A 22,457-nucleotide genomic window follows, 5' to 3' on the forward strand; every position below is an offset into this window, starting at 1 on the left:
GGCATGGAGCTATTTCTCAGCGTTTGTTTATTCCAGCCGGCACACACAACATCCGGATTCCCATCATGCATTGTTTCAAAACTACGGCAAGTAGTAATGTCCAAAAACATAACAGAGACGAAACAGAAGAATGAAGAAGAGACATGGCGACGACGAGTAAGAAGAAGTATGCTTGCAAGTTCCAAAATGATTGGAAAAAATAATTTTAGTTCATCCAGGACAGCTCGAAGGGGAAGAGGTGTGCTGCCTGCAAATTTTGTAGATCAGACTTCTCTATTGAACATGGTGGCCGAACAGATACACTCATTCATGAACAGATTATATATATATATATATATATATATATACATATACATAACAGTATATATGTATACATATATATAGACATATATATATATATATATATATACACACATATATATATACCACTTTATATATATAAACAGGGTTTGCCACACATCCATTTATTTGTGGCGGCCCACCACAAAAGAATTACGGCCGCGACAAATAAAAAAAAAAAATTCTAAAAATATATATATATTTTTTTCCGGCTTTTGACTCGCTCGACCGCTCATAAAAACAATGGGACTTTGTCTGTGAATGGAGCTTGTAGATACATATTATATAAATATGTAAATATTATATAAATATGTATATAAATATGTACATCAATTGTTGTAATTATATTCCAACTTTGCGTTCTTCTTGGGCATCGCCACCGCCGCTGCCTCCCCCTCCCCATCCATTCCCCCAGCCCCCCCACCCCCCACCCCCGACCACACCACCACAAATAGATGCCTGACCTGTGGGAAACACTTGAGAGAGGGGGAGCACTTTTAAAACCGACACAGTCAATTAGAAAAATCCCTCCTTTTTGGGACCACCTTAATTTTTGATAGATTTCACCAGCAGGGGTGCAAATGAGACATTCTCTATTACATTTTCCGTATTGGTAGCATGATTTCGGTCCTAACTTGTTTACCGGTCCTCATGTGGAAGCTACTTTTCCTTGTTGATGTCTCAAGAAGGGTAGAAATACAAGAACAAAGACACTCATACACACACAAAATGCCTACCTCTTTAGAACCACCCTTGTAGATATATAAAGATTTTATTTACAACATTAATAATATATACATACTATGCAAATATACAAAATGTAAGCTTTTAGTTAATAATTATTATTTATTTTTTCTGTCATTTGTTTTTAATCTCAATTATATACTTCAAGTTAATACAGTACGTCTCTATATATGTTGTACAAGTAACAAATATTACATACATATTTATTTTTTTTCATTTATTTTATTAATTTTGGCCAAAGAGGGGCGCATTTCAATTTCTTACACACACTTGTTATTACGTATGTTGGCCAAAGGGGGAGCACTTCAGATTTTTACACACACTTGTTATTTCATATGTTGACCAGAGGGGGGTTACTTCAAGTTTTTACACACACTTGTTATTTTATATGTTCACGAGAGGGGGGGAGGGGGGGGGGGCACTTTTAAAACCGACACAGTCAATTAGAAAAATCCCTCCTTTTTGGGACCACCTTAATTTTTTATAGATTTCACCAGCAGGGGTGCAAATGAGACATTCTCTATTAGATTTTCCATATTGGGAGCATGATTTGGGTCCCTTGTTCACACCTCCTCTTATGGAAGATACTTTTCCTTCTTGATGTCTAAAGAAGGGTATACACACACACACACACACACACACACACACACACACACACACACACACACATTCTCGTATTTGTTACCTTCTTGAGACCTCTGACCAAAATGCCTACCTCTTTAGGACCACCCTTCTAGATTTATAAAGATTTTTATTTACAACATTAATAATATATACATACTATGCAAATATACAAAAGGTAAGCTTTTAGTTAATAATTATTTGTTTGTCATTTGTTTTTAATCTCGATTATAAACTTAAAGTTAATACAGTATGTCTCTATATATGTTGTACAACTTACAAACATTACATACATATTTATTTTATTTTCATTTATTTTATAAATTTTGGCCAAAGAGGGGCGCATTTCAATTTCTTACACACACTTGTTATTACGTATGTTGGCCAAAGGGGAGCACTTCAATTTTTGACACACACTTGTTATTTCATATGTTGACCAAAGTGGGAGCACTTCAATTTGTACACACACTTGTTGTTTCATATGTTGACCAGAGGGGGGTTACTTCAAATGTTTACACACACTTGTTATTTTATATGTTGACGAGAGGGAGAACACTTTAAAACCGACACAGTCAATTTGAAAAATCCCTCCTTTTTGGGACCACCCTCATTTTGATAGATTTCACCAGCAGGGGTGCAAATGAGACATTCTCTATTAGAGTTTCCGTATAGGGACCACACACACGCACACACACACACACACACACACACACACACACACACACACACACACACACACACACACACGCACACACATTTTCTTGTATTTTTTATCTCTTGAGACCTCCAATAAAAATGCCTACCTCTTAGGACCACCCTTTCTAGATATATAAATATTTTTATTTACAGCATTAATACATACATACTATGCAAATATAAAAAGGTAAGCTTCTAGTTGATAATCATTTTAATTTTTTTGTAATTTTCTTTTTATCTTCATTAATTACTTCAAGTTAATACAGTATGTATCTTTATATATTGTACAACTTGCATACATATTTATTTTATTTTAATTAATTTTATTAATTTTGGCCAAAAGGGCCGCATTTCAATTTCTTACACACACTTGTTATTTCATATGTTGACCAGAGGGGAGCACTTCAAATGTTTACATACACACACCTGTTATTTTATATGTTGACCAGAGGGGGAGCACTTCAAATGTTTACATACACACACCTGTTATTTTATATGTTGACCAGAAGGGGAGCACTTCAAATGTTTACATACACACACCTGTTATGTTATATGTTGACCAGAGGGGGACACTTTTAAAAACGACACAGTCAATGTGAAAAATCTCTCCTTTTTGGGACCACCCTAATTTTGATAGATTTCACCAGCAGGGGTGCAAATGAGGGGCTTCACGGTGGAAGAGGGGTTAGTGCGTCTGCCTCACAATACGAAAGTCCTGCAGTCCTGGGTTCAAATCCAGGCTCGGGATCTTTCTGTGTGGAGTTTGCATGTTCTCCCCGTGAATGCGTGGGTTCCCTCCGGGTACTCCGGCTTCCTCCCACTTCCAAAGACATGCACCTGTGGATAGGCCCCTCCCACCTCCAAAGACATGCACCTGGGGATAGGCCCCTCCCACCTCCAAAGACATGCACCTGGGGATAGGTTGATTGGCAACACTAAATGGTCCCTAGTGTGTGAATGTTGTCTGTCTATCTGTGTTGGCCCTGTGATGAGGTGGCGACTTGTCCAGGGTGTACCCCGCCTTCTGCCCGATTGTAGCTGAGATAGGCACCAGCGCCCCCCGCGACCCCGAAAGGGAATAAGCGGTAGAAAATGGATGGATGGATGGGTGCAAATGAGACATTCTCTATTAAATTTTCCATATAGGGAGCATGATTTCGGTCCTAACTTGTTCATCGGTCCTCATATGGAAGGTACTTTTCCTTGTTGATGTCTCAAGAAAGGAAGACATACAAGAACAAACACACACACTCACACACACACACACACACACACACACACCTTTGAGTCACTGAAAGTGTTTTTTTTGCATACTAATGACATGTCTAACACTAAGTAGACACATTTAATTAGAAAGCAGCAGAACACACAGCCTTTTAAATTAACTTTAAATTACAAGCGTCGCTAAATGTTTTTTTTTTACTAAATTTACAACAGCTTTGTGTGTGTTGGGAATGACAGCAGTGGATGAAGACATAAACTGTGTTTGTGAGCCCCCCCCCCCCCCCCCCCCCGTCTTTCGAGCTTTGATGTTTAATCCACTTTCCAATTTGTTGCTTCACTGCCCAATTTCTCACACGTGCAATAGTATTTGTATCTTTTGTGCAGAGTGAATAAAACAACAAATGACAGTAAGATGGTGCCTGAAGGCTGCATTGTTTCAGTGTGAAATAACCGCAGTGGTGTCTCTGAAGCCCGGGTATCAAACGTACGGCCCGAGGACCAGACCCGGCCCACGAACAGGTTTTATCCGGCCTGCGGGATGAGTTTGCTAAGTATAAAAATGTACCTGAAATGAATGAATAAAAGAAACAGCTGTTCTAAATGTGTCCACTAGATGTCGCAATAGCAATTCTTTGTATCTTTGTAGACCAGGGGTCACCAACGCGGTGCCCGTAAGGACCAGATGAGTCGCCCGCTGGCCTGTTCTAAAAATAGCTCAAATAGCAGCACTTACCAGTGAGCTGCCTCTATTTTTTGAAATTGTATTTATTTACTAGCAAGCTGGTCTCGCTTTGCTCGACATTTTTAATTCTAAGAGAGACAAAACTCAAATAGAATTTGAAAATCCAAGAAAATATTTTAAAGACTTGGTCTTCACTTGTTGAAATAAATTCATTTATTTTTCTACTTTGCTTCTTATAACTTTCAGAAAGACAATTTTAGAGAAAAAATACAACCTTAAAAATGATTTTAGGATTTTTAAACACATATACCTTTTTACCTTTTAAATTCCTTCCTCTTCTTTCCTGACAATTTTAATCATTGTTCAAGTATTTTTTTTATTTTTTTTATTGTGAAGTGAACTGAATTATATTTATATAGCGCTTTTCTCTAGTGACTCAAAGCGCTTTTACATAGTGAAACCCAATATCTAAGTTACATTTAAACCAGTGTGGGTGGCACTGGGAGCAGGTGGGTAAAGTGTCTTGCCCAAGGACACAACGGCAGTGACTAGGATGGTGGAAGCGGGAATCGAACCTGCAACCCTCAAGTTGCTGGCACGGCCGCTCTACCAACCGAGCTATGCCGCCCATTGTAAAGAATAATAAATACATTTTAATTTAAATCTTAATATTAACTTCTATTTTTTCGACAAAGAATATTTGTGAAATATTTCTTCAAACTTATAAGGATTAAAATAAAATAAAAAAATATTCTGGCAAATTTAGAAAATCTGTATAATCAAATTTAAATCCTATTTCAAAGTCTTTTGAATTTCTTTTAAAATTTTTGTTCTGGAAAATATATAAGAAATAATGATTTGTCTTTGTTAGAAATATAGCTTGGTCCACTTTGTTATATATTCTAACAAAGTGCAGATTGGATTTTAACCTATTTAAAACATGTCATAAAAAATATATATTTATTGTTGAGAAATCATTAAGATGATCAGTGTTTCCACAAAGATAAATATCATTAATTATTAATAATAAAAGTTAAAAGTAAATTGAGCAAATTGGCTATTTCTGGCAATTTATTTAAGTGTGTATCAAACTGGTAGCCCTTGGCATTAATCAGTACCCAAGAAGTAGCTCTTGGTTTCAAAATGTTTGGTGACCCCTGTTGTAGACGATGCTACATATGTACAAAATAATCCACATGGTTTTCGTACATAAATGAGCAAACTACATAAATAACATCCTGTAATTAGATTTTTGATATATATATATATATATATATTTTTTTTTTTTTAATTAACTGAAAAAATTAACACCAATGACTTGACTGATGAACATTATTACAGAATTTAGTCAGAAAATATAAATAACGACCAAAAAAGTATTAACTACATCATGTAAGTGTAAAAAAAAAAACACTTGTGGAGACGCGTTCTATGGACTCTGGAGTGATGAATCACGCTTTTGCATCTGGCAATCTTATGGACCACTCTGGGTTTGGAGGTTGCCAGGAGAACGGTACATTTCGGACTGCATTGTGCCGAGTGTAAAATTTAATGGAGGAGGAATTATCGTGTGGGGTTGTTTTTCAGTGAAATGAACTATGAATGCTCGAGGATACTAAAACTGTTCCCAACATTGTGGAGCGAGCCCCTTTCCTCTTCCAACATGACCGTGCACCAGTGCTCAAAGCAAAGTCCATAAAGACATGGATGACATAACCTGGTTTGGATGAACTTGACTGGCCTGCACAGAGTCCTGACTTGAACTTGATAGAACACCTTTTGGATGAATTAGAACGGGACACTGAGAGCCAGGCCTTCTCCACCAACATCAGTGTGTGCACTTTTGGAAGAATGGTCCAACAATTCCTACAAACACACTCGGCAACCTTGTGGACGGCCTTCCCAGAAGAGTTGAAGCTGTGATAGCTGCAAAAAGTGGACTAACATCATATTAAGGACTATGGGTTAGGAATGGGATGGCACTTCAAGTTCATATGTGAGTCAAGGCAGGTGGCCAAATACTTTGGTAATTACATGCTAAACATGTATTTCTGTTGCCTACTTACTAGTAACCCTTGGAGGACAAAGCCCGACATTTGTGTCCTTTCTGTCAAAGTTACTTTGTGACCAACCCCAAGATGCAGAGAAGGAGGCAGGCATTGAATAAGGAAACATGGTTTTTAATATAAAATACTAGAACAAAACCAAACCAAGGGTACAAACAAAAAGCGCAATAAGAAACTAAGAGAGCTAGCATGGGAGCTAGAAAATAAACGGAGCTTAACATGGAAGCTAGCAAAAACAAAAAAGGGGCCTAGCATGGAAGCTAGCAGGTATCGAGCAGAAAACAGAAGTCGTACATGTAATATGAAAAAGTAATATGGAAGCAGGGAACAAAAGGCAGTAAGCTAAAAAACCGCAATCAAATGTAGCTTACCGCAAAAGCTGCATTGACAAGACGTGATACGACACGCCAGGTAGCAACGACAAGAGCGACATCGACATGACAATAATCCAGCACTGACTGGAAGACAAAGCAGGTACAAATAGGAGCGGGCTGATTGACACCAGGTGTGGCCAGGTGCCAATCAGCCACAGCTGAGGGGAAACAAAGCACTCAGGGAGACAAACAGGAAGTCAAACCAAAATAAGAGTGCTGACAGGAACTAAGGACAGGAACTACTAAACACACAGAGGAAAACCTAAAACACAAACAAACTGTCAGTGTCAACTCTGACACTTTCAGTACTTTCCGTTCTTTATTTTGGCCACCAAATGTTGTATGTCACTCCATTATACATTTTTCGTGTTAAATTTGTCAATTTACCAAATACTGTATAAGGGTACACACGTCCTTCCACAAACGCACAAAGTTCTTCACGTAGTCAAAGTTAAGCGTGTTGGTGTGTGAAGGTGATCAAGTCTGATAATAATCAGTTGTTGACCAAAGGGGATTAACCCTGAGGTGGCGATAACAGCACAGCGGAGCAAACTAATAGGGTCTGCGAGGGAGGACACATCATCAATAGGAGGCTTTCTTCTCGGGGAGATAAGCAGGTGTAAATCAGAGATATTGTGACTGGGGAACAGAGCCTGGTGGGTGGCAATAGATGAAGGACTATTATTGGGGGCACAATAACATTGTGTGTAAAGGTTTTTCAATCAAGCAAGTTGACCTTCACGCAGGGGGGGGAGATGACTGTGAATCTGAATTAGTCCAGCTGAAGACCATTCGGGGCTTTGGAAAATAACACGACGCAATAATTGGACGCATGATGAAGTCCCCTAATGTTATTAGATAAGGAAACATCATTACATAATAGGCGGCGTTCATAAATTGCCCGCCCGGTCCGTCACGTCACTCGAAGCCACACGTCCTCGCCGCGTCTTACGCGTGCAATAAAGACCGTGCATGTGTCATTTTGTACGGCGGGTGACAGGGACGAACACGCGGCAGCAAAGTGCGGCAAATTGAATAGAGCCGCTGAGGTCACATTTGCCGTGCAGAATAAACATATGCAAAAGAAAAATGCTGCAAATTCTCCAAAAATAAATAAATAGTAGATTTTGTTTGTAAAAAAAAAAAGCACGTTACGTTGATTATCCATCCATTTTCTACCGCTTATTCCCTTTTCGGGGTCGCGGGGGGGGCGCTGGCGCCTATCTCAGCTACAATCGGGCGGAAGGCAGGGTACACCCTGGACAAGTCGCCACCTCATCGCAGGGCCAACACAGATAGACAGACAACATTCACACACTAGGGCCAATTTAGTGTTGCCAATCAACCTATCCCCAGGTGCATCAATCAATCAATCAATGTTTATTTATATAGCCCCAAATCACAAATGTCTCAAAGGACTGCACAAATCATTACGACTACAACATCCTCGGAAGAACCCACAAAAGGGCAAGGAAAACTCACACCCAGTGGGCAGGGAGAATTCACATCCAGTGGGACGCCAGTGACAATGCTGACTATGAGAAACCTTGGAGAGGACCTCAGATGTGGGCAACCCCCCCCCTCTAGGGAACCGAAAGCAATGGATGTCGAGCGGGTCTAACATGATACTGTGAAAGTTCAATCCATAGTGGCTCCAAGACAGCAGTGAGAGTCCCGTCCACAGGAAACCATCTCAAGCGGATCAGCAGCGTAGAGATGTCCCCAACCGATACAGGCGAGCGGTCCATCCTGGGTCCCGACGAGCGGTCCATCCTGGGTCTCGACTCTGGACAGTCAGTACTTCATCCATGGTCATCGGACCGGACCCCCTCCACAAGGGAGGGGGGGACATAGGAGAAAGAAAAGAAGCGGCAGATCAACTGGTCTAAAAAGGAGGTCTATTTAAAGGCTAGAGTATACAAATGAGTTTTAAGATGAGACTTAAATGCTTCTACTGAGGTAGCATCTCGAACTGTTACCGGGAGGTGCATGTCTTTGGAAGTGGGAGGAAGCCGGAGTACCCGGAGGGAACCCACGCATTCACGGGGAGAACATGCAAACTCCACACAGAAAGATCCCGAGCCTGGATTTGAACCCAGGACTGCAGGAACTTCGTATTGTGAGGCAGACACACTAACCCCTCTGCCACCGTGAAGCCCGTTACGTTGATTAACAACCTCAAAATGCCACAGTGTAAAAAAATTGTAATGATATTAATAATAATAAAAAGATAATACAAATAAATAACATATAAAACTAGAAACAGCCCAATAGCTAGAACCAGTATGCATATCTATAAAAAGGCTTTTTTTTTTCAAAAGAAGGGTTTTTAAGCCTTTTTTCTAAGCATTCCACAGTCTGAAGTGCCCTCAGGTGGTCAGGGAGAGCGTTCCAAAAACTAGGAGCAGCGGAGCAGAAAGCCCGGTCTCCCTTTGTCCTTGGAGGAGGTTAGAAGGAAAAATGGAAAGAAAAAAAACAACACAAAATTCCAAAACACGTGCATGAAGAGAAAAGCTGCATGTTGACCGAACAATTTGGAAGTTGGCCTGGTAGGATTGTACGGTACGCCGATATTAGTGTAGTACCGCTGCGATGAGGTGGCGACTTGTCCTGGGTGTACACTGCCTTCCACCCGAAGTAGCCACCCCAAACGGGACAAGCAAAAATTGACTCCAACTTACAAGTGGTTTACATTCTTTTTTTTTTCCTTTTTATTTCTATTGACATCCAGCATCAGGCATTTCTCTCCATTACATCATATTCACATACATCATGTAGCTGTTCTCTGCCCCAGATGTCAAAGTCATTTTTTTGTTTATACCCCAATCATACCACCCCAAAAAAAGGATGGGGTGAGGGTCACCAATTTGTAAGTAAATTGCCGAACAGTTTTAGAACAACATTTCTCGACGAGTTATTGCAAGGAATTTAGGGATTTTACCATCTACGGTCCGTAAAATCATCAAAAGGTTCAGAGAATCTGGAGAAATCACTGCACGTAAGCGATGATATTATGGCCCTTTGATACCTCAGGCGGTACTGCATCAAAAACCGACATCAGTGTGTAAAGGATATCACCACATGGGCTCAGGAACACTTCATAAAACCACTGTCAGTAACTACAGTTGGTCGCTACATCTGTAAGTGCAAGTTAAAACTCTGCGATGCAAAGCAAAACCAATTTGTCAACAACACCCAGAAACGCCGCCGGCTTCGCTGGGCCCGAGCTCATCTAAGATGGACTGATGCGAAGTGGAAAAGTGTTCTGTGGTCTGACGAGTTCACATTTCAAATTATATTTGGAAACTGTGGATGTGGTGTCCTCCGGAACAAAGAAGAAAATAACCATCCGGATTGTTATAGCATCTGTGATGGTATGGGGGTGTATTAGTGCCCAAGGCATGGGTAACTTACACATCTGTGAAGGCACCATTAATGCTGAAAGGTCCATACAGGTTTTGGAGCAACATATGTTGTCATCCAAGCAACGTTATCATGGACGCCCCTGCTTATTTCAGCGAGACAATGCCAAACCATGTGTTACAACAGCGTGGTTTTGGAGTAAAACAGTGCGGGTACTTTCATGGCTCGCCTGCAGTCCAGTACTGTCTCCCATCAAAAATGTGTGGCGCATTAAGAAGCGTAAAATACCACAGCAAAGACTGTTGAAGGACTGAAGCTCTACATAAAACAAGAATGGGAAAGAATTCCACTTTCAAAGCTTCAACAATTAGTTTCCTCAGTTCCCAAACGTTTATTGAGTGTTGTTAAAAGAAAAGGTGATGTAACACAGTGGTGAACATGCCCTTTCCCAACTACTTTGGCACGTGTTGCAGCCATGAAATTCGAAGTTAATTATTATTTGCAAAAAAATAAAATAAAGAATATGAGTTTGAACATCAAACATCTTGTCTTTGTAGCACATTCAACTGAATATGGGTTGAAAATGTTTTGCAAATCATTGTATTCTGTTTATATTTACATCCGACACGATTTCCTAACTCAAATGGAAACGGGGTTTGTACAATGTGCATGAGAAACAAGGAGCATGTGACAACATGAGTGCCGCAGGGTTTTTTGAGTTTGACTTGATCACATTGCCTGTGACGGCGTCTCCAATCAGAAATCACTGAGCAGCAAAGCCGTGAGAGAGCGGAGGGAGGAATTGTTTGGGGCTGAGCTCATTTCAGTTCAGCTTGATTAGGGGAATAATGAGCTTAAACCTCACAGGGATGTGTCTGTGTGTTAATCGCAGCTCCTCCTTGACATTGCGGAGTCAAGGACCGGCGTGCACTCAGCTTCCAAGAATGGCGCCAGTCAAAGTGAAAGGAAAAACGAAAAAAAAAAAGCTGAAAATTAATGCATTCCGGCTGAAGTCAGGTTCATAGAAGTATTTGTCACAATGGAGTATGTCATCCTGGGCATGAACACATTATGCAATTTCGACAGAAATCCTTCCAGTAAAGGGCAAAGAGACCAAAGGACATCGATTTTAATGAAAATGCTCAAGAGTACACCCAGTTCCACAACAGTCAAGTTTACTGTTTTTAGTGTTTTACATATTTCAAAGCTTCACATAGGAGATTTTTCTTAGATTTGGTGGTCATCAACAGCCTCTCGGGGCACACATTTCTGATATAACATCCTTAAAGGCCTACTGAAATGGGATTTTCTTATTTAAACGGGGATAGCAGGTCCATTCTATGTGTCATACTTCATCATTTCGCCATATTGCCATATTTTTGCTGAAAGGATTTAGTAGAGAACATCCACGATAAAGTTCCCAACTTTTGGTTGCTAATAAAAAAGCCTTGCAGACGATGTGCGCGTGACGTCACAGGTTGTAGAGCTCCTCACATCTGAACATTGTTTACAATCATGGCCACCAGCAGCGAGAGCGATTCGGACTGAGAAAGCGACAAATTCCCCATTAATTTGAGCGAGGATGAAAGATTCGTGGATGAGGAAAGTGACAGTGAAGGACTAGAAAGTAAAAAAAAAAAGACTATACAGTGGGAGCGATTCAGATGTTATTAGACACATTTACTAGGATAATTCTGGAAAATCCCTTATCTGCTTATTGTGTTACTAGTGTTTTAATGAGATTATAAAGTCATACCAGTGTCTCTGATGGAAGCCATGGAGGAGCCAAGAAAGTCGCAGCTGCCTCTTTGACAGCTGCAGGAGGACACAAGCTCCGCTCATGTCTCAGGTAAGAGCCGACTTAATACCACAATTTTCTCACCAAAACCTGCCGGTTGACATGTGGTAGAGAAACAAGTTCGCTTGACCGCTCTGTTTCATATCATGTTCTCATATGTTCTCATAGTCATCAGTATCATCAGTATCACAGTATCATGTTCTCATAGTCATTATTGTCACCGATGTCCCACTGGGTGTGAGTTTTCCTTGCCCTTATGTGGGCCTACCGAGGATGTCGTAGTGGTTTGTGCAGCCCTTTGAGACACTAGTGATTTAGGGCTATATAAGTAAACATTGATTGATTGATTGATATTAGAGCTTCACAACAAACAAAGAAACACCGGCTGTGTTTATGTTGCAAAGGCAGCTGCAATCCACCAACAGCATTCTTCTTTGACGTCTCCATTATTAATTGAACAAATTGCAAAAGATTCAGCAACACAGATGTCCAGAATACTTTGTTTTATGCGATTAAATCGGACGACTTTTAGCCGTGAATGGTGCTGGGATAAAATGTCCACTCCATCCAATAACGTCACAAACACGCGTCAACATAAGTGTCATCATTTCGCAACGTTTCAACAGGACACATCGCGGGAAATTTAAAATTGCAATTTAGTAAACTAAAGCGGCCGTATTGGCATGTGTTGCAATGTTAATATTTCATCATTGATATATAAACTATCAGACTGCGTGGTCGCTAGTAGTGGCTTTCAGTAGTCCAGGGGTCGGGAACCTTTTTGGCTGAGAGAGCCATGAGAGCCAAATATTTAAAAATGTATTTCCATAAGAGCCATATAAAATGTTTAATAACACTGAACACAACTAAACGCGTGCATTTTTAAGTAAAACCAACATTTCTAGAATATAATAGGTCTCTTATTCTTTGTAATAACATTGTTATTCTGAAGCTAACTGTGGTGGGGGCGTGGCCTGTGGGCCTGCAGCAAACTTGGGTGTCCCAGGACCAGCCTCGAAATCAATCAATCAATCAATCAATGTTTATTTATATAGCCCCAAATCACAAATGTCTCAAAGGACTGCACAAATCATTACGACTACAACATCCTCGGAAGAACCCACAAAAGGGCAAGGAAAACTCACACCCAGTGGGCAGGGAGAATTCACATCCAGCGACAGGTGCGTAGATGGCCCACCCGGGCCTTGTTATCTGATCACCTGTCGCTCTGTTATAAGCAGCAGCCAGGAGGAGAGACGGGGTGAAAGGCTGGAGCCAGAGCGCGAGCGAGAGAGAAAAATACAATTGCTGGAAAGCAACTGAGAGACTTATTGAAAAATAAAACAATAATGTAACCCTGAAACAGGCTCTCATGTCGGAGCTTGGTGGTCTGAAGAACCCCCAGGAGGGCAAGCCCCACACTAATTACTACTTACCATAAACGCAACTTCTTTAACATAAAAATGCATGAGAATGTTTTATATTTTGAACGTTATTCTTAACACTGTGATTACAAGTGGAATTAGTCATTACTTATCGTGTTAAGCAGTGTTAGCTCAGATTTAACCGAGAGCCAGATGCAGTCATCAAAAGAGCCACATCTGGCTCTAGAACCATAGGTTCCCTACCCCTGCAGTAGGCCTTTAATGAAAATGCTCAAAAGTACGCCCAGTTCCACAAGTCAAGTTGACTGTTTTTAGTGTTTTACATATTTCAAAGCCCCACATAGGAGATTTTTCTAACATTTGGTGGTCATCAACAGCCTCTCGGGGCACACATTTCTGCTATAACATCATTAAAATGTAAATTTGGTGTAATAGAGTCCCTTCAAGGCACTCTTGATAGCGCTGATACGAGGACAAAGGCCTCAGGTTCATGGGCACCTTTGGGAAGATGGGCTTCTTCAAAGCCTTCCCGCTCATCTTTGGAGAAGAAGCCCCCCGAGCTGGTGACGCAGGACCACATGCAGAGGTTCAATCGGCAGGCGAGAGCATCACTTTGAGCTCTTGCCCCGCCTGCCGCGAGCCCGCTGCTTGCATTGTCGTACAAAGGCGCTGAAGTCATTAGGCAGAACTTGTTGTGAGCCGCTTATTTTGGTTTTTGAATCCTTTTGTGTTTTCTGATTGTTTTGGACTCTTCCGGTTCCGAGTTTGTTTGTGCACTTCCTTGTTTATCTTGTCTCCATGGTTTCTTATGTGTTCCACCTGCTACTCTCGGTTGACGCACACCTGTGTTTTTGAAAAAGTCTGCAGGCTATAGAGCGTTTTCCGTTCGGGCTCCAGTACTCTGGAATGCCCTCCCGGTAACAGTTGGAGATGCTACCTCAGTAGAAGCATTTAAGTCTCACCTTAAAACTCATCTGTATACTCTAGCCTTTAAATAGACCTCCGTTTTAGACCAGTTGATCTGCCGCTTCTTTTCTTTTTTCTCCTATGCCCCCCCCTCATTTATATTTATTTATTTATGAAAGAGACATTTTTGTAAACAAGTTAAATGTGTTTAATGATAATACAAGCATGTGTAACACGTATAGATGTCTTTCTTTCACAAAGACAAGAATATAAGTTGGTGTATTACCTGATTCTGATGACTTGCATTGATTGGAATCAGACAGTAATGATGATAACGCCCACATTTTCAAATGGAGGAGAAAAAAAGTTGTCCTTTCTGTACAATACCACATGAAAGTGGTTGCTTTTTGGCATCTAATTCATCCAGCTTCCATACACTTTACAAGAAAAACATTGGCGGCAAATTCCGTAGCTTGCTTGATTGACATTCACGGCACCCGAGGGTCTTGTGAGATGACGCTGGCTGCTGCCAGTTCATTATTATGAAAAAATGACAGAGAGGAAGGCGAGAAACACTTTTTATTTCAACAGACTTTCGTCAAAACTCTAAAGGCCGACTGCACATTTCCTATCTTCACAATAAAAGCCCTGCTTCATGCTGCCTGCGCTAACAAAATAAGAGTCTCAGAAAGCTGCCGTGCACAAGTGATGTGCACGCCAGCTTTCTGAGGGATCGCTTGTGCGCGCCAGTTTTCCGAGACTCTGTATTTAGTTAGCGCAGGCAGCATGAAGCAGGGCTTTTATTGTGAAGATAGGAAATGTGCAGTCGGCCTTTAGAGTTTTGACGGAAGGTACGGCGCGAGAGTCTGTTGAAATAAAAAGTGTTTCTCGCCTTCCTCTCGGTCATATTTTCATAATAATGATCTTGCAGCAGCCAGCGTCATCTCACAAGACCCTCCGGTACCGTGAATGTCATTTAAGTGACGTCTTGGTGAAGATTGATGATCACTCATTTTTAGGTCTCTTTTTTTTAAAAGCCTGGCTGGAGATCGACTGACACACCCCCCGCGGTCGACTGGTAGCTCGCGATTGACGTAATGGGCACCCCTGCTTTAAAGTCATATCCAACAACTACGACAACCACTTTTTACACTCAACTGAGTTTAGTTTTTTTTAATAATTTCTGCTGGCGGTGTGCCTCCGCATTTTTTAAACACAAAACATGTGATTCGGCTCAAAAAAGTTTGAAAATCACTAATCGACGCCATGGTTCCATGGTTTGATTTCAAGTTTTCCGACTTACGCAGATCCCAAACACACAAAAACGGAACCATTTGGTAAAAAACGTTGGTTTTGCATAAGAGGTCCCTTTTTGGCGTGCAACTCCACATTGATTGAAAGAAAACAGTCTGTACTTGTTCGACCTTGAAGAAAACTACATCCATTGCCCAAAAAGAGATTGAACAAATGATCAAGATGCTCTTTCTTTGCCACTGACCAGAGATCGAGAGTTGTGGCGGAAGACACAATAGCACACGTACCTTCTTCTTTCCAAGATAGCACAACGAGTGTTCTTTACTGCAGGTGACATAATCAGTGCTTCAAGAAGTGCACTTACATGTCAGCAAGGCGACTCGCTGATTTTCAACAGAAAATAAAAAAAGCAGAGGTAGAAATATAAGAGAAAGGAAGTAATAATTACATAAGTCTTGTTTTACTACTTTAGTGAGTAAGAATAATGGAAATTTGATAAATTTTCTATATATACTGTATAGAAATATGGCCTAAAAACAAAATCTCAAATTCGTTTCACAAATTAGCATGGGAACTAGAAAATAAACTGAGTTTAGCACGGAAGCTAGCAAAAACAAAAAGGCGTAGCGTGGAAGCTAGCAGGTCTCGAGCAGGAAACAGAAGTCGTACATGAAAAATTAAAACAAACTTGGAAGCAGGGAACAAAAGGCAGTAAGCTAAAAACTGCAATCAAATAAATCTTACCGCAACACTGCATTGACAAAACTCGACACGACAGGTAGCGACGACAAGAGCGACATCGACATGACAATAATCCAGCACTCGACTGGAGGACAAAAACAAACTCAAATAAAAGTGGGCTGATTGACACCAGGTGTGGCCCGGTGCCATTCAGCCGCATCTGAGGGGAAAACAGCGCACAGGGAAAAAAAACAGGAAACAGACAAAATAAGGGCGCTGACAGGAAATACTAAACACACAGAGGAAAAAATAAAACACAAACTGTCATTATCATTATTTATATGCCAAATAATATACCGTGACATATATCATTATCGCAGTAGGCCGCAATATATACTTAATAGGCCAAAAGTTTGGACACACTTTCTCATTCCAAAGTGTTTTCTTTATTTTCATGACTATTTACATTGTAGATTGTCACTGAAGGCATCTAAACTATGAATGAACACATGTGGAGTTATGTACTTAAAAAAAAAAGGTGAAATAACTGAAAACTTGTTTTATATTCTAATTTCGTCAAAATAGTCGCCCTTTGCTCTGTTTACTGTTTTCCACACTCGGCATTCTCTCAATGAGCTTCAAGAGGTAGTCACATGAAATGGTTTTCACTTCACAGGTGTTATAGGTTTGATGCCTTCAGTGACAATCTACAATGTACATAGTCATGAAAATAAAGAAAACACAATGAATGAGGAGGTGTGCTCAAAGTTTTGGCCTCACCTGTATATATCGCGATATAAGTGTTATAGATTGAATGTCCAGTGCAGCAACATCCATTGAAGAACAAGAAAGTTTGATCACATTACGCCTGTACTGTATATACCTTTATATACATATATACATACATATATACCTATACTGTATATACCTTTATATACATACATACATACATATATACCTATACTGTATATACCTTTATATACATATATACATACATATATACCTATACTGTATATACCTTTTTAAATACATATATACATACATATATACCTATACTGTATATACCTTTATATACATATATATATACATATATACCTATACTGTATATACCTTTATATACATATATACATACATATATACCTATACTGTATATACCTTTATATACATATATACATACATATATACCTATACTGTATATACCTTTATATACATATATACATACATATATACCTATACTGTATATACCTTTATATACATATATACATACATATATACCTATACTGTATATACCTTGATATACATATATACATACATATATACCTATACTGTATATACCTTTATATACATATATACATACATATATACCTATACTGTATATACCTTTATATACATATATACATACATATATACCTATACTGTATATACCTTTATATACATATATACATACATATATACCTATACTGTATATACCTTTATATACATATATACCTATACTGTATATACCTTTATATACATATATACATACATATATACCTATACTGTATATACCTTTATATACATATATACATACATATATACCTATACTGTATATACCTTTATATACATATATACATACATATATACCTATACTGTATATACCTTTATATACATATATACATACATATATACCTGTACTGGCTCACCTGCACTGGCTTCCTGTGCACTTAAGATGTGACTTTAAGGTTTTACTACTTACGTATAAAATACTACACGGTCTAGCTCCATCCTATCTTGCCGATTGTACTGTACCATATGTCCCGGCAAGAAATCTGTGTTCAAAGGACTCCGGCTTATTAGTGATTCCTAAAGCCCAAAAAAAGTCTGCGGGCTATAGAGCGTTTTAATTTCGGGCTCCAGTACTCTGGAATGCCCTCCCGGTAACAGTTCGAGATGCCACCTCAGTAGAAGCATTTAAGTCTCACCTTAAAACTCATTCGTATACTCTAGCCTTTAAATAGACTCCCTTTTTAGACCAGTTGATCTGCTGTTTCTTTTCTTTTTCTTCTATGTCCCACTCTCCCTTGTGGAGGGGGTCCGGTCCGATCCGGCGGCCATGTACTGCTCGCCTGTGTATCGGCTGGGGACATCTCTGCGCTGCTCATCCGCCTCCGCTTGGGATGGTTTCCTGCTGGCTCCGCTGTGAACGGGACTCTCGCTGCTGTGTTGGATCCGCTTTGGACTGGACTCTCGCGACTGTGTTGGATCCATTATGGATTGAACTTTCACAGTATCATGTTAGACCCGCTCGACATCCATTGCTTTCCTCCTCTCTAAGGTTCTCATAGTCATCATTGTCACCGACGTCCCACTGGGTGTGAGTTTTCCTTGCCCTTATGTGGGCCTACCGGGGATGTGGTAGTGGTTTGTGCAGCCCTTTGAGACACTAGTGATTTAGGGCTATATAAGTAAACATTGATTGATTGATTGATATTGCAAGAATGGTAATCACTGTTAACTGAAAAACACACCAATATTGCGATGTGGTACTTTTAAAAGAGTACATTTTAAAACGTAGACGTAAGTCTAAACTGTTGCAGATGTACAAAATATATATTTTTTGAAATCTGAAACTTACTTAACACGCACAAAGACACGCAAGCACGCACACACTGAGGTTATACTGATATCGATGCGTGTTTGGTTTGTCAGGCTTTCTGTCGAGTGCTGGTTTAATGAGGCGGAAATCTGTCCACATCGACACATGCGGTTCACCAGGGTTAGAAAGGCGTGCATGAATTGCTAACCCATATTCATAAATAACTGTAGGTTGTCAGGGCAAAACCTCAGAGAAGGACTGTGAAAATGCCTTAATATCAATTTTCTGTCAAGGAACGAGGGTTCAAATTCTATTTAATTAGATTTAAACTGTTTCATCAAATCGTGTTCTAACAAATGCTGTCAAACAAGTCACTTAGATGGTATCGTTTTAAACTAGAATATTCCTACTTTTGAATTATGATTAATCACAGTAACGTATATGGCGCACTTAAAATCATTTTTTTCCTCAAAACTCGACAGTGCGCCTTTAAACCCGGTGCGCTTAATGTGCGAAATAATTATGCTTTTGCTTACCAACCTCGAAGCAATTTTATTTGGTACATGATGTAATGATAAGTGTGACCAGTAGATGGCAGTCAAACATAAGAGCTACGCGTAAACTCCACTATGACGGCAATATGACTCAAGTGAACACCACCAACATTTTATGTGCTCCATTCAAAATTTAGAACATTACACAAGGCGCTCAAAAATCTATCAAAATGTTTTCTTACGACTTTGGTAAGATATGAAGCCGCACGGCTTGATGTGCTTCAACATACAAGTAATATTATGGTGTGTGTATAAGGTATGCCATATTATCTGGCGTTTTATTTTGCAATATCATGCAAAAGCAACTTTTCTTACCTTCTGGTACCTGCTGATCTGTATTTGGGATCTGCATAAATCCTGAAAAATTGCGAGTATCCGCCTTTTTGTTTTTCTTTATCTTCCTGTTATGGGAAATTCATCCTCCGCTGTTGCCATTTCTAATAAAAAGTAGTGTAAAGTTTTACTTTTATATGTCAGTAAACTCACCATGAAAGTGCTAAAAATACCGGTGTAGTGAGTTTACATTATTCACTCAAGGAACTTTAGTTATCAGAGAGTTCCGGTCGGACGGTTTTTCACAGGACACATTTCTGGTGTTGTTATTTCCGGATGAGGAGTTGCTGCTTCGTTATTGATTTAAGTAAAGTCCGAATGTCATTAAAACAGATAGCTCCATCTTTTGACACTTCTTCCACTCCCGTCCTTGCACGCTACACCGCTACAATAAACATGACGGAGAGAAGATGCTGTCGAAGGTGAGCCACGTAAATAAGAACGCCCACAAAACAGTACATCCTGAAAGGACCGTCAGAAAGCGGCTTGAAGATAATGTGTAAAACAAAATCCATGCAATATTTTGACCAAAGAATAAATGATAAATGGGTTGTACTTGTATAGCGCTTTTCTACCTTCAAGGTACTCAAAGCGCTTTGACACTACTTCCACATTTACCCATTCACACACACATTCACACACTGATGGAGGGAGCTGCCATGCAAGGCGCCAACCAGCACCCATCAGGAGCAAGGGTGAAGTGTCTTGCTCAGGACACAACGGACGTGACGAGGTTGGTACTAGGTGGGATTTGAACCAGGGACGCTCGGGTTGCGCACGGCCACTCTCCCACTGCACCACGCCGTCACCATTACATTTTATGTAGACCACAAGGAAGTTTTTTCAATTTAGAAAAAAAATATTAATAATATGACTCCTTTAATGCGCCTTATAATCTGGTGCGCCTTCTATATGAAAAAAAAAAATAGTAGACCATTCATCGGCAGTGCGCCTTGTAATCCGGTGCGCCCTATGGTCCGGAAAAGTACAGTAAATTACTTGGTTGCATTAAAATAAAAAATATACCAATAACTAATCACACATTCCATTTTCAGAATATCACAGGCCAACATTTTATTTCTATGTTTTACGTAAATGCATTTTTAATGAGTTGTAGCCAAGATTGGGGGGTACTTGGAATTGAGTTTTTGCCACCAAGCACAGCAGTCAGTCTCATCACTCAACACCTGCATCGCGCTTTAGGCAACTGTATCTCGTTAAGGACAAGGGCCACATTTAATCCAAATAAATTGTGATTAATCTGTGTTACTACATGATTAATTGCATTAACTTTAACATGTCTAGTTCGAACATAACTTTAACTGATTTCAAATGGTCTATAGAGGCAGCACGGTGAGACAGGGGTTAGTGCATATGACTCACAAAACGAAGGTCCGGAGTAGTCCTGGGTTCAATCCCGGGCTCGGGATCTTTCTGTGTGGAGTTTGCATGTTCTCCCCGTGACTGCGTGGGTTCCCTCCGGGTACTCCGGCTTCCTCCCACCGGCAAAAACATGCACCTGGGGATAGGTTGATTAGCAACACTAAATGGTCCCTAGTGTGTGAATGTTGTCTGGCTATCTGTGTTGGCCCTGTGATGAGGTAGCGACTTGTCCTATAGACCAAATGGTCTATAGGTCTTGATGTTTTAATGACCTAGTCTGATGTAAACATTTTTCAGCATAAGGCTTGCTGACCAGAACTGGAATACAGTTGACTCCATCCATCCATCCATCCATCCATCCATTTTCTACCGATTATTCGGGCGGAAGGCGGGGTACAACCTGGACAAGTCGCCACCTCATCGCAGGGCCAACACAGATAGACAGACAACATTCACACACTAGGGACCATTTAGTGTTGCCGATAAACCCGGAAAGTTAACTCTCCAGATATAATTTGTTTTGGGACGGCGTGAGGCGGTGGAAGAGTGGCCGTGCGCAACCCGAGGGTCCCTGGTTCAATCCCCACCTAGTACCAACCTCGTCACGTCCGTTGTGTCCTGAGCAAGACACTTCACCCTTGCTCCTGATGGGTGCTGGTTGGCGCCTTGCATGGCAGCTCCCTCCATCAGTGTGTGAATGGGTAAATGTGGAAGTAGTGTCAAAGCGCTTTGAGTACCTTGAAGGTAGAAAAGCGCTATACAAGTACAACCCATTCATCATTTTTGAGAGTGTTTCATACATCTGAAGCTCCAGCGATACCTGGCAGTGACAATTCTGCTGAGCTTCAAAAACGACGATGAGTCATTAAAAACATGCACGGAGTAATTCTAGCTTGTACATGTAGAACAGGGGTAGGGAACCTGTGGCTCTAGAGCCAGATGTGGCTCTTTTGATGACTACATATGGCTCTCAGATAATTATATTTATATAGCACTTTTCTCTAGTGACTCAAAGCGCTTTACAAAGTGACACCCAATATCTAAGTTACATTTAAACCAGTGTGGGTGGCACTGGGGGCAGGTGTGTAAAGTGTCTTGCCCAAGGACACAACGGCAGTGACTAGGATGGCGGAAGCGGGGATCGAACCTGGAACCCTCAGGTTGCTAGCACGGCCACTCTACCAACCGAGCTATGCCGAGTAACCGTGTAATACTCTTCCGTATCAGTAGGTGGCAGTCGGAAGCTAATTGCTTTGTAGATGTGGGAAACAGCGGGAGGCAGAGTGCAGGTAAAAAGGTGTCTAATGCTTAAATCAGGGGTAGGGAACCTATGGCTGCACCTGGCTCTCAGATAAATCTTAGCTGACATTGCTTAACATGATAAGTAATGAATAATTCAGCTGGTAATCACAGTTTCAAAAATAATGTTGAAATTATCAAACATTCTCATGCATTTTAATCCAACCATCCGTTTTCTAC

Source organism: Nerophis ophidion, linkage group LG12 (genome assembly GCF_033978795.1).
Source record: "Nerophis ophidion isolate RoL-2023_Sa linkage group LG12, RoL_Noph_v1.0, whole genome shotgun sequence".
Classification (NCBI taxonomy): domain Eukaryota; kingdom Metazoa; phylum Chordata; class Actinopteri; order Syngnathiformes; family Syngnathidae; genus Nerophis; species Nerophis ophidion.